The sequence below is a fragment of the Salvelinus alpinus genome, chromosome 11, assembly GCF_045679555.1.
Source record: "Salvelinus alpinus chromosome 11, SLU_Salpinus.1, whole genome shotgun sequence".
NCBI lineage: Eukaryota > Metazoa > Chordata > Actinopteri > Salmoniformes > Salmonidae > Salvelinus > Salvelinus alpinus.
The window spans coordinates 60,737,311-60,748,750 of NC_092096.1; positions in this window are offsets into that span (position 1 = coordinate 60,737,311).

Sequence of the window (11,440 nt, forward strand, 5' to 3'; positions counted from 1 at the left end):
TGTCAAAACTGTAACTCGGCCACTGGAACATAATCTGTCTTCTTGATAATCAACTCCAGTGTATATTTGGCCTTGTGTTTTAGGTTATTGTCCTGCTGAAAGGTGAATTAATCTCCCAGTGTTTGGTGGATAGCAAAAACACAAGGTTTTCCTAGAGGATTTTGCTTGTGCACCATTCCGTTTCTTTTTTTTAACCTGAAAAACTCTCCAGCCCTTTCGATTATAAGCATACCCATACTATGGTGCAGCCACCACTATGCTTGAAAATTTGGAGTGTGGTACTCACTAATGTGTTGTATTGGATTTGACACATTCTTTTGCAGTATTACTTTAGTGCCTTGTTGCAAACATGATGCATGTTTTATTCTGTACAGGCTTCCTTCTTTTTACTCTGTCAATTAGGTTAGTATTGTGGAGCCCCTACAGTGTTGATCCATCCTCAGTTTTCTATCACAGCCATTAAACGCTGTAGCTGTTTTAAAGGCAAAATAGGTCTCATGGTGAAATCCCTGAGCGGTTTCCTTCCTCTCTGAGTTAGGAAGGACACCTGTATCTTTGTAGTGATTGGCTGTATTAATACACCATCATAAGTGTAATGAACAGCTTCACCATGCTCAAAGGGATATTCAATGTCTGCTTTTTCTCTGGTCTTTGTGGTATGTGTGGGGTACAGAGATGAGGTAGTAGTCATGTTAAACACTTATTGTACACAGTGAGTCCATGCAACTTACTTTGTGAATTGTTAAGCACATCTTTACTCCTGAACGTACTTAGACTTTCCATAACAAAGGGGTTGAATACTCATTTTTTATTAATTTGTAAAAATGTTGATAAAACATAATTCCACTTTGACATTATGGGGTATTGTATGTAGGCCAGTGACATCTCTATTTAATCAATTTTAAATTCAAGCTGTAACAACAACGTGAAAAAAGTAAAGGGATGTGAATACTTTCTGAAGGCGCTGTAAAAGGCTACCACTGTACTGTTATACAAACAAACCATTATGAGTCTTTTGGCTCCCCCTTATGGTCTATGATGCCAATGGCATGCTTTGTAATGAAATTGCGCAACAACAGTTCATATGCGGAAACGTCCCCTGCCTGCTCTCAGCCTCCTACTGGCAACAAGACACTGGTGCATGGGTAAGTGACAGCCTTAACAGCTGTGTGCCAACAGCATAGTATATGAATGTAATACCTATTCTGCCTACATTCAAAACAGGTAACCTGGTCAAATATACTGTATTATGCCAACAGCTTAGTATATGTATATAATGCTTATTCAAAACAGGTAACCTGTTCCAAAATACTATTTGTTAATGTTGGTTCATTAGCACCACCCCTCTTGCATGGTCCTAAAGTTGTCAATGGATTCTAATGTCTTTCTCATATGGTATAGGCCTATCTTAGTTCACATTTTATGTTGAGCCACATAGGCCCAGATTATGGACCTTATCACTCTGTAACTTTGAGTTGTAAATTGTGACTTATTTTCCTAGAGAGGGTGACTAATCTACCATGTGAATACTGATCTGTGAGTATGTCATTTGTGGGTGTGTGTAACACTTCAAATTTTAGACTAGTGTCCTCAGTGGGATGGGTGACGTACATGAGCGTACTTGTTTTTGTGTGTTATATTCATTGAAGGGCTTAAAATTACCCTTGTCCAGAAGGAGTTCTCGTTTTCAGTGTTTGCCTGGCAATATGTGAGCGTGCGAGCCAGCGACAGAGCTGGGTGAGTAAGAGAGGGAGTCCTCTGTAGCACAGTGAGGAAGGGAGGGAACCAGGAACAGCAGGGGAGGAGATAGAAATGACTCCATTTTGACTCCGAGATTCTGGACCCCTGTTTAAACGTCTCCGACGGAAGGTAGGCTAAGAGCCGGAGGAAATAGTGGGGAGGGAGTGTTAGATTATGTAGCTTTTTATTCCTGCCTTTACCTCCGATGTCCCAGGTACACATGCACCTGTAGTGCAGGCCTATTACTAACTATGTGTGTGTATTCTTGTCTTTGTCTGCCACTTTAAAGGTACGCATAAAGCATCTTAACTAAACACATGAGATTACATACTATGTAATACCATAGGTAAATATGGTTCTATCAGGTCATTGACTTAATACTCACTGTTTATTCGCACTTGATTGGTCAGCCCTGTTACATGTGCCTGATGACTTCTCAGCCAGGTTTGCCATCAGTAGGCCACCTGACCGGGTCACAACATGGGACTGCGGTTTCTTAATCAATTGTGAATTCCTTCCATTCAGGACACGTTGCTGTGCAAATCACTTCTGAAGGCGCCTTGTGGAAATTCAGTATCCGCAATTATTGAATTACACCCCGTGTCTAATCACATGATCAAAAGAGAAATTTAAGTTCGGATTCAGCCCATTCTGATAATATTAGTACCTAACAGACTAATTGGTCAAGCATAAATGTTTAGCTTCCAACTCCATAAAAATAAATTACGACGTTTCAGTTTATATACACTGGCCCGCTGTTTCGTGGATCATGACGTTTAGTAAGAGGCACGCTCTTGCTTGTTTAACAAATATAAACGGAACAAGCGAGCTGTTCTCTTGAAAGGCATCCCAGACCTTCACAGGGAGCCCAGGGAATGTCCTGTCTCCTTTACTGTTTGTTTTGATGATGTCACCAAGTGGCTCTCTTTTAGACATCCCTAAGCATCCACCCATCAGATCCAACTGTCTCACGTAGGCATTTTTTATAGTGATTCTTGCGTTGTTTGGCAAACATGCTAGTAATTTAAGATGCTTTGATATTTAAGACTCCAAGTCTGAGGGAACACTTTGTCTTCTTACAGGAGGCACGGAGAGCTTTTGGACGAGATTCACACAAGTGATGTTCCATTGTGTGAAGGCTTATGGAGCCTCTTTCTTTTCCGGAACTATCTGAGGTGCTAAATTAATTGCACTTGATCCCACCTCCCGTCACAATCGGTTTAGTGTTAATCTGGGCTCCGTGTGGTGCGACAAAGTCTGGCACAAGCAGCACGGTTGAGTCCTCCTATACTCCCCCAGAGGACTGCCCCTGACTCCGGGCATCTCCCCTTCCCTCTCTTGGTCTGTCTATCCTTCACGCCCTGCCCTTTCCCTAATTCTATTTACCTCTCCCCTTTTTTGCTGCCTCGCTCACACCCGCACCACCTCCCCTCTCCCTCACTGCCTCCCCTGTCCTTTATTCTCTCTTCTTCTCCCTCTCTCTTATGTTCTTCCTCCCTCTGTCACTCTCTCCCATACCTCCTCCCTTCACCCATATTCTCTCTCCATCTCTTCTCTGCCTCCCCCTCCCTCTCTCATACTGAGCTGTAGAGACTACCAGATGCTGGCTGCACGGACTCTCCCCTTGCCCAACCACTGTTTTCTCTCTCTCTGTTTTTTTGCTCTGCCTCTGTTATGTTTTCTCTGGCATGACGCCACCGCCTCTGACCATCTGCCTCTTTCTTTCTCGCTCTCTTTCTCCCGATGTCAACGATATTATCATAGTGTTTGTCCTTTTTTTTATCACTGGGGAATGATTTGATTTAGTCACTCCCCGCTTTCCCTCACACGCTCCCTTTCTTTTTCTGTTCCTCACATCCATTCTCTTTTCTCGGTGTCAAATTGAGGTGTGCCTGCTATTTAAAGAGGCATTGCGGAAGAGCTGGGGTGTTGATAGCGCTCTGAAAAAGTATGCCGTTTTAGGAACAGGAAGTATCATAAACCCGGATTGCAGCACTAAAGGTCCGCCCGCCACACAGTCAACGCACAGCTACTTCCTACTCGCCGCTGAACACCAGCAAATCAACCCTCCTCTCCTGCTTATAAGATAATTATGCCCCACTCCTCCCTCACCAATACCCCCGCTCCACTGCCCCCACCCTCCCAGCTCTCCTGAATCGAGCACATATAACAGGCTCTTCACTCCTCCACCAAGTTCTCTACACTCTCTCTTGTGTACACTCTCCTTCTCCCTCTCTTTGCCAGTACAGCATGCCTGAGTAGCTGCCTGGAGATGAAGAAGCTAATTAATTTGATTTAGCCGTTCTTTCCCTGGCAGTGGAAAATCCACCCCCCTTCTCCCTCCTCCTCCCCAACACCAACACCACCACCACCACCACAAACCATATCAGTCACCCCTCCCAGATGATTTTCCACCAATCTTTTCCAGTCTCTTTTAGAGGTGTTCCCTTTCCTTTCCCCTTCTCCTCCCCTCCTTTCCTTTCCCTCCTCTCCTTTCCTTTTCCCTTCTCATCCTTTCCCCTTCTCTTCCTCTCCGTTCCTTTCCCCTTGTCTTCCTATCCTTTCCCCTTCTCCTCCTCTCCTTTCCTGTTCGCTTTTCCTACTCTCCTTTCCTGTTCCCTTCTCCTCCTCTCCTTTCCTTTCCCCTCGAAGCAACCATGTGTTTTAGGTTTGCTCTTGGTTGTATATTAATTTAAATCACTATCCACTAGTCACCTCTGTATTAAACTAAACTAAATCACTATCCACTAGTCACCTCTGTATTAAACTAACCTAAATCACTATCTATTAGTCACCTCCGTATTGAACTAAATCACTGTCCACTAGTCACCTCTGTATTAAACCAAACTGAATCATTATCCACTAGTCATCTCCGTATTAAATTAAACTAAATCCCTGTCCACTAGTCACCTCTATATTAAACTAAGCTAAATCACTGTCCACTAGTCACCTCTGTATTAAACCAAACTGAATCATTATCCACTAGTCACCTCTGTATTAAACTTAACTAAATCACTGTTCACTAGTCACCTCTGTATTAAACTAAACTAAATCACTGTCCACTAGTCACCTCTGTATTAAACTAAATCACTATCCACTAGTCACTTCCGTATTAAACTAAGCTAAATCACTATCCACTAGTCACCTCTGTATTAAACTAAGCTAAATCACTATCCACTAGTCACCTCTGTATTAAACTAAACTAAATCAGTGTCCACTAGTCACCTCCGTATTAAACTAAATCACTATCCACTAGTCACTTCCGTATTAAACTAAGCTAAATCACTATCCACTAGTCACTTCCGTATTAAACTAAACTAAATCACTGTTCACTAGTCACCTCTGTATTAAACTAAACTAAATCAGTGTCCACTAGTCACCTCCGTATTAAACTAAATCACTATCCACTAGTCACTTCCGTATTAAACTAAGCTAAATCACTATCCACTAGTCACTTCCGTATTAAACTAAGCTAAATCACTATCCACTAGTCACCTCTGTATTAAACTAAACTAAATCACTGTTCACTAGTCACCTCTGTATTAAACTAAACTAAATCACTGTTCACTAGTCACCTCTGTATTAAACTAAATCACTATCCACTAGTCACTTCCGTATTAAACTAAGCTAAATCACTATCCACTAGTCACCTCTGTATTAAACTTAACTAAATCACTATCCACTAGTCACTTCCGTATTAAACTAAACTAAATCACTATCCACTAGTCACCTCTGTATTAAACTTAACTAAATCACTATCCACTAGTCACTTCCGTATTAAACTAAACTAAATCACTGTTCACTAGTCACCTCTGTATTAAACTAAACTAAATCATTGTCCACTAGTCACCTCTGTATTAAACTAAATCACTATCCACTAGTCACCTCTGTATTAAACTAAACTAAATCAGTGTCCACTAGTCACCTCTGTATTAAACTTAACTAAATCATTGTCCACTAGTCACCTCTGTATTAAACTAAACTAAATCACTATCCACTAGTCACTTCCGTATTAAACTAAGCTAAATCACTATCCACTAGTCACCTCTGTATTAAACTAAACTAAATCAGTGTCCACTAGTCACCTCTGTATTAAACTAAACTAAATCACTATCCACTAGTCACCTCTGTATTAAACTAAACTAAATCAGTGTCCACTAGTCACCTCTGTATTAAACTAAACTAAATCATTGTCCACTAGTCACCTCTGTATTAAACTAAATTACTATCCACTAGTCACCTCTGTATTAAACTAAACTAAATCAGTGTCCACTAGTCACCTCTGTATTAAACTAAATCACTATCCACTAGTCACTTCCGTATTAAACTAAACTAAATTACTATCCACTAGTCACCTCTGTATTAAACTTAACTAAATCATTGTCCACTAGTCACCTCTGTATTAAACTTAACTAAATCATTGTCCACTAGTCACCTCTGTATTAAGCTAAATCACTATCCACTAGTCACCTCTGTATTAAACTTAACTAAATCATTGTCCACTAGTCACCTCTGTATTAAACTAAACTAAATTACTATCCACTAGTCACCTCTGTATTAAACTTAACTAAATCATTGTCCACTAGTCACCTCTGTATTAAACTAAATCACTATCCACTAGTCACTTCCGTATTAAACTAAGCTAAATCACTATCCACTAGTCACCTCTGTATTAAACTAAATCACTATCCACTAGTCACTTCCGTATTAAACTAAGCTAAATCACTATCCACTAGTCACCTCTGTATTAAACTAAACTAAATCACTGTCCACTAGTCACCTCTGTATTAAACTAAACTAAATCATTGTCCACTAGTCACCTCTGTATTAAACTAAATCACTATCCACTAGTCACTTCCGTATTAAACTAAGCTAAATCACTATCCACTAGTCACCTCTGTATTAAACTTAACTAAATCATTGTCCACTAGTCACCTCTGTATTAAACTAAACTAAATCACTATCCACTAGTCACTTCCGTATTAAACTAAGCTAAATCACTATCCACTAGTCACTTCCGTATTAAACTAAACTAAATTACTATCCACTAGTCACCTCTGTATTAAACTAAACTAAATCATTGTCCACTAGTCACCTCTGTATTAAACTAAATCACTATCCGCTAGTCACCTCCGTATTACACTAAACTGAATCACTATCCAGTAGTCACCTCCGTATTAAACTAAATCACTATCCACTAGTCACCGCCGCTCAGTGTTGTTCAGTTTTAATTTCCCTTCTTCACTGGCGCACGTTGTGTGACTCAACACTAGCTGTGGTTGCGCAGACAGAAGGCATGCCACCCTAATCCGCTGTGACATGCTGCATGTTCGATCACGTTGCTGGTTTGGGGCATCTGCCAAATTGATGCAGGTAATCATGTGACAGACGTGATGTGTGCTGTATATCATGTGCCATTATGCAATAGTATGTATTTGTGTGTGCGTTGAAGAGTTCCAAAATGTGTGTGTGCTTTTGCAAAGTTGCTTGCATGCAATTCTGCATGTTTGTGGGTGTGCAAGTGTTGCCCATGTAAGTATGCATGTGTAATTGATTTTCTAATATTTTTTTTCTGTCTGCTGGCCAGAGTGAATGCTCGCCAACCTGACCCCTTCGTGGGGCGACTCACTTCCTGTTCCCATTTAAGATGACCCCTGACCTTTTAACCTGAGGTAAACATCTCTGGACATCCCACTTCAGCAGGTTTGTCTCTTTAGGGGTAGTTTTGGTTCTAGTTCTTCTCTAGGCTTCCGCCATGAATTCAAGACTGCTAGTCAAATACATTGAAATGCAATAGTAGCCGCCTCGGTATCAGTATCAGCCACAGTACTGGCGGTTTCAAGCAGGACTCATGACAGATACTGTAGAGACCGGATTCTATTGAATACAAATTCAAGTGCAGTTGAATGTATGATGTCCGCTCACTGTTGAAATCAATTGCACTGTTGAAATTATTTAATGCTTTTCAGGTCCCTATTTTTCAGTCTTTCTGTCAAACGTGACAATAACCATGATACATTTAGAGAAAATATATTTATGTTGTGTTTATAGATTGTAAACTATAAAAATAAATAAATATAGTCGCACACTCCATATAGATTGCCCAGCAAAATGGCCAAAAGGTATTTTTTCTTGTACTGTTTTCAACACACTTACTTCAAGACTGCTTTTGTGTAGTTGGGCACGAGTTTCTAAAACGAAATGAATGGTGAATGGTTTTACAATGAAACTCGTTCTAAACTCTTCGACCGAAAGTATCACTCCATAATGGCTCGGGTTTTCCAGCAAGATGGCTGTCTTGGCGCTTCCATCTTTGTGTATTCAGATGTGTGTGTCGCTTTGTAGCACAGCATGAAAAGCTATGATCACGTTTGGGCAAACGCCCATGAATAGGGACGGCTGGACGACGGGACTCCCTCTGAATACAGAGTTTGTGGCCGGCCGCCACTGCAACAAGACAGGGCAAACACTCGTGGGACTGGTCAGCCACACTCCAGTAACGTGAGCATGTGTGCACACCCCTCACTATAATTACCGCCAACAGCTGCAATTACCCAACCCCCAAATCACACACACTCACCACTTTATGTGAAAAACACACACACTTTCCCTGTCGCAAGCACACTCATACTCTGTCACCTACCGACTCTCTCTCTCCATTGGTGAAAGACTGTATTGGAGGGGAGAGAAAAGCAACAAAGTTCCTTGAAGAGCTGGAGAGGTTACAGCAGCATCACCCAATCCCAGCACCGTTCCCATGGAGACAAGTGTGCTGGTATACAGTCAGGTCCATAATTATTGGCACCCTTGATAAAGATGAGCAAAAAAAAACATATATAATAAATAATACAAATACTGAGCTGTATTGTACGCTCAATACAATTGAGAAGTTATATTATTTTTTATACTAATACAATTGCTCAGAGAAAGAGATTTTGTTTAACAAGTAATATAAAAAAAATCTCAAACATAGGGCTCAAGTTATTGGCACCCGTTTTCAATACTCCTGCACACTCCCCTTGCGAAGAAAACGTCACTGAGCCTTTTTCTCAAATGTTTTGTGAGATTGGAGAACACGTTGGGAGGTATCTTGGACCATTCCTCCATACAGAATCGTCCCAGATCCCTGATATCCATCGTCTGCTCTCTTCAAGCCCGGAGACTGAAATGACCATTGCAAAATGTTGATTTTTGTGGTCAATTAACCATTTCTTTGTGGATTTTGATTAGTGCTTGGGTTAAAATTGAGGAAGACAACTGATTAAATTGTTTATTAATCAAATGTGTTTTGTGTTCACATTTTAATTTTTATACTGATCAAAATACACATTTAGTAACGACAGTTTAAACTACATGCAGAGTAAAACTTTTGTATGACTTAATACAATTATTTTATCGTTAAGAGTGGGATAACGGTGCTTCTGCATCGATAAGCACACCAAAGTACTAAAATAAAGACTGCACTCCTTAAAGTTAATTTCACACCATAGCCTCCTGAATTGGAAGATAACTTTTCTTTCATTTTGATTTGGGCAAAAATGAAAATGTGGCACTGAATTGTCCACGCGCAGTTACAAACCTGCTAGAGTTAGCGGCAGGCGGACGAACAATATCCACCATCGGATGAAGCCTGAGCTGGAATGTGAAGCAAACTGAAGCTGTCTAGCTTTAGAAAACCCTGAGTAGATGTAGCTTGCTTCGTAGTATACCCCTCAGACGGTGCTATGGCCAGATGACGTAAAGGTAGAGCTCTTTGGCCACGCACACCAGTGCGGGTTTGGCATTGGAAAAAACAGAAGCATATGCAGAAAAGTACCTCATACCAACGATAAAACATGGTGGTGCATCTTTGATGTTATGGGGCTATTTTGCTTCCACTAGTCCTGGGGCCCTTGTTGAAGACATGCTCCTGAACTTTGGCGACTACTAAGTATTTTTTTAACCTCCAGCTTTAGGCTGGATGTATCAATGTGTCGTTCATACATGCATAATCTCGGAGCAGAATTACTGTTTTACCTCAATTAGCAACAAAATCCCTAGTTTGAAAGCGACTGTTTTTCTGGAAGATGTGTTGCACCATTTTCCCTAAATTTCCCCCACACGGGCCAGCCCCCTAGCAATTCAAGTCCTAGCCAATGAGCTTCAGCCCCTTTTTATTTATTTAACCTTTATTTAACTTGCCATTTGAATGACACACAGCAGAGCAAGAGAGAGAGCATTGATGTACACATACTTTTTGTAATGTAGTGTATGTGGACACCTGTTCGTCGAACATCTCATTCCAAAATCATGGGCATTAATATAGTTGCCCCCCCCCCCTTTGCTGCTATAACAGCCTCCACTCTTCTGGGAAGGCTTTCCACTAGATGTTGGAACATTGCTGCGAGGACTTGCTTCCATTCAGCCAGAAGAGCATTAGTGGGGTTGGGCTCTGATGTTGAGTGATTAGGCCTGGCTCGCAGTCGGCGTTCCAATTCATCCCAAAGGTGTTCGATGAGGTTGAGGTCAGGTCTCTGTGCATGCCAGTCAAGTTCTTCCAAACCGATCTCGACAAACCATTTCTGTATTGACCTCGCTTTGTGCACGGGGGCATCGTCATGCTGAAACAGGAAATGGCCTTCCCCAAACTGTTGTCTAGAATGTCTTTGTAATGCTGAAGCATTAAGATTAACAGTCACTGGAGCTAAGGGGCCCAGCACGAACCATGAAAACAGCCTCAGACCATTATTCCTCCTAACTTTACAGTTGGCACTATGCATTCGGACAGGAAGCGTTCTCCTGGCATCTGCCAAACCCAGATTCGTCCGTCGGACTGCTAGATGTTGAAGCGTGATTCATCACTCCAGAGAACGCGTTTCCACTGCTCCAGGGTCCAGTGACGGCAAGCTTTACACTGCTCCAGTCAACTTGGCATTTTGTATGGTGATCTTAGGCTTGTGTGCTGCTGCTCGGCCATGGAAACCCATTTCATTAAGCTCCTGACGAACAGTACTTGTGCTAATGTTGCTTCCAGAGGTAGTTTGGAGCTCGGAAGTGAGTGTTGCAACCCGAGAACAGGAGATTTTTACGCTCTACGCATTTCAGCACTTGGCAGTCCCATTCTGTGAGCTTTTGTGGCCTACCACTTCACAGTTAAGTCAGTGATGCTTCTTGAAGTGTCCACTTTACAGTAACAGCACTTACAATTAACCCGGGGCAGCCCTAGCAGGGCAGACATTTGACAAACTGACTTGTTGGAAAGGTGGCATGCCGTCCTATGATGATTCCATGTTGAAAGTCACTGAGCTTTTCAGTAAGGCCATTCTACTGCCAATGTTTGTCTATGGAGATTGCATGGGCGTGTGCTTGATTTTTATGCACCTGTCAGCAACGGGTGTGGCTGAAATATCCAAATCCACTAATTTGAAGGCGTGCCCACTTACTTTTGTACATATAGTGTATGTGCACTAGGGAATCACATGGGTAACTGGGATCTCGGGACTGTCCCGGGAACACTTCACATTTCCTGAAAAAATTAAATGAGAAGACCCGGGAAATTACATTTCCCCCCAAATCATATTGTATTGGTCACGTACACATGGTTAGCAGATGTTATTGTGAGCGTAGCAAAATGCTTATGCTTCTAGTTCCGACAGTGCAGCAGTATCTAACAAGTAATATCTAACAATTCCACAACAACTACCTAATACACACAAATCTA